This window comes from Trichoplusia ni, chromosome 2 (genome assembly GCF_003590095.1).
Source record: "Trichoplusia ni isolate ovarian cell line Hi5 chromosome 2, tn1, whole genome shotgun sequence".
Taxonomy (NCBI): domain Eukaryota; kingdom Metazoa; phylum Arthropoda; class Insecta; order Lepidoptera; family Noctuidae; genus Trichoplusia; species Trichoplusia ni.
This window is the reverse complement of record NC_039479.1, coordinates 15,523,953-15,526,805: the sequence shown is the minus strand read 5'-3', so window position 1 is coordinate 15,526,805 and position 2,853 is coordinate 15,523,953.

Here is a 2,853-nt window from a genome sequence, read left to right as displayed (position 1 = left end):
TTCCCTTCATTTACGTACTTAAAAGAAGAAATATGTAGGAGGATGATTTTTGTATGTGTTATTAAATCAGATTTAACTATATATATATATATTTTTCCTAGCCTACTGTGTCCCACTGCTGGGCAAAGGCCTCCCCCAAATCCTTCCACGACTCTCTATTCTGGGCCGCATGGAACCAGCCTGGTTGGTAAGCGTTGAGGTCGTCTCGCCACCGCTTCCTAGGTCGCCCACGACCATCCGTTGGCTCCCATAGTGTGGTGACTTTGGCCCAACGATATTACATAGTATTTATTTATCACAAATTCCATGTAAGTATTTCTACACACATTAGTATCTGGTTATCATTATTACCATTTATGTAAAGCTGCTTGTCTATTACATTATTATAAACTCGCTTAAAATACCTAAATACAATATACTAAATCAATGATTTATCAAAACCCGCTAAAAGTAATTTTCTAACTTAAAAATAAAATAGATTAAACCAACAATCTACTATAAACAGAGCCTCAGATCAAATACAATTAGTAACTCTAATTAAAACTCAATTAAGTACAAGTAACTCTACTTAAAAGAATAAGTAGAGCATCTTTACGAATGAAGATGAAATCTAATGAGTTTTACGTTGAATGTAAATACAAAGTGGGTACTGTATTTAAGGCAGGCAATTGTTAAGGTTTACTGCACTCATTTCTCATTTCGTATCGGCAGAATAAACAGAGGCGGTTTCATTATAGATTCGCCGACATTCCACAGAGTTACAAATTGTTTAGACATTATTGAGATTGAATAAAATTCTTTGGAAAGTTTCTGATTCTGATTGAACTATGGGTACGTCTGAAGTTGTGTTTAGATGTAGATAAACGAATTGAAACATCAAAGATCTGTAGAAAAGGTTTACGTTTGTTATTTAACTTATATCTTTAGTTTATAAATCGCAGCTTAGCATGATAAATATTCAATTCATTTAGGCTATCGAAGCCCACTGCTGGACACAGATGTGGGATGTCTATGCCCAGTTGCGCCAAAAATCAATAATCATCAATATTGTTGACAAATATTACGAAGCCAATAATATGTCACGTATATGTTCGTCAACGCGTGGAAGTATTTTAGAGAAATTTTGCGATAATTTCATTGCTTATCTTTAGCTTTTTTAGTGTGACTCACATTAAATGATGTAATAAAATATAAAACTAGTATTTAACAAGCCTCCATAAGATAATTGCAATAACATTAAACGTACCATTACACGAAATTATACTTATCAATATCATAAGACGATACCAAGAAAATACCAAGATTAGTCCTTAATTACGTGCCTAATTCTATTAAGCTCATGTTTACTAATTACTTTTTCCGTATCGGGCTATTAATGGAGCAATAATTAATGAGCGCCCTGTCTACTTCGGCTGTACACAGTCTAGGACCGCCTGACGGACCGCTCGGTTTAATATAAAGTAGGCTGTTTACCCGGCCGTGTCACAGCGTTAATAAATACGCCGCTTCCCTTCACAGACAAGCATCTGTTTTTATTCAATATTTACTTTTATTGTGACGATGGATATTGAAATGGTAGCGACTACCGGTATAAGTATTGGTATTCAATTATATATTTTTTATCTGAAAAATTCACGCACAACGTTTCGAGATTATTTGTATGGAGTTGTTTGGTTTCTTTATATAAAAGAAGTGAAAATTCCTTATTCTAGCTGTTACGCGTAACTTCGTTCGTCATTTATGAATCACATAAATACTTGTCCTTAGCTGGATAGAATAAGCGACTCGTCGCCTTCAGAGGGTTAAGTATTTTGACCACAGCCACTCCTCTATTCCTGGAACCTTTTTACTGTGTCATGTTGCGGGTTCAATACCCATCTAGAACAATTTGTATGATTCGCAAATGCTTGTTCCGAGTGTGGCTGTCTAAGAAATTTAGTCCTTGTGCAGCGACAAAGTAAACCAGTTTTAGAAGAAGCTTTCATAGTTTACACAAATTGAAGTAACAAACAAACTCTAGTTTTGGTTCCGAAGGGCAAATTTTGCCCAAACTATAGACTCTTGTAACTACCTGATATCTGAGTTAAAGACGACGAAAAATTTTACGGCTTGAATAAATAATACTTACTTTCAATAAATTATGTAAAGACAAAAAAAAACTGAAAACTTTAAGTTCCATTGAGTTAAATATGTATTTAAATTAAATATCAAGGCCGCTAGAAACTGTTACCGCTGAATTTTCATTAATGAATTAAAATTTTAGGTTTCTGAAAGTCAATCATCAGAACTTCTTAAGTTCGTTCATTTTGAAAACATTTTTCTCTTTTATTCGATAATCTTAGGAATTTTCTTAGATCTTCTGCTGTCTGGGTTTTAATTATTATAATGACAACCTAAGCGTGTTTCAATATGCCATATACATGGAGATACATTTTTGGACATGGTACAATGGACACGGGACCAACGCAAGCACTAACTTACTCCGTGTCAGTGGTGGAATAATAAATTTAAGAAAAATAAAATCCATATAAATTGTTGTGACGCATTTATCTGCCATTTGTTTTTATCCTGTTCTAAAAACCTTCAAATCTAAGCCACTATAAACTTACGGATAGAAGTGATAGTACTTAGGGACTATTGCAAAGAGAGTTATGAAGGTCAAACAATCAGGTTATCTATTGTCGAAGCAGGTGTAAAACCCTGATAACAGTTAAACCCTTGAGGAATTTTATGTTTCGCCTTCCCTTGTTTTCACGGACCATCAAACACCCTTTGAAGGAATTCGAAGGTGACCAACCGATGAAATAACAAAAAATATTTTTGAAATGAAAGTTATATATTTCTATGGATCAG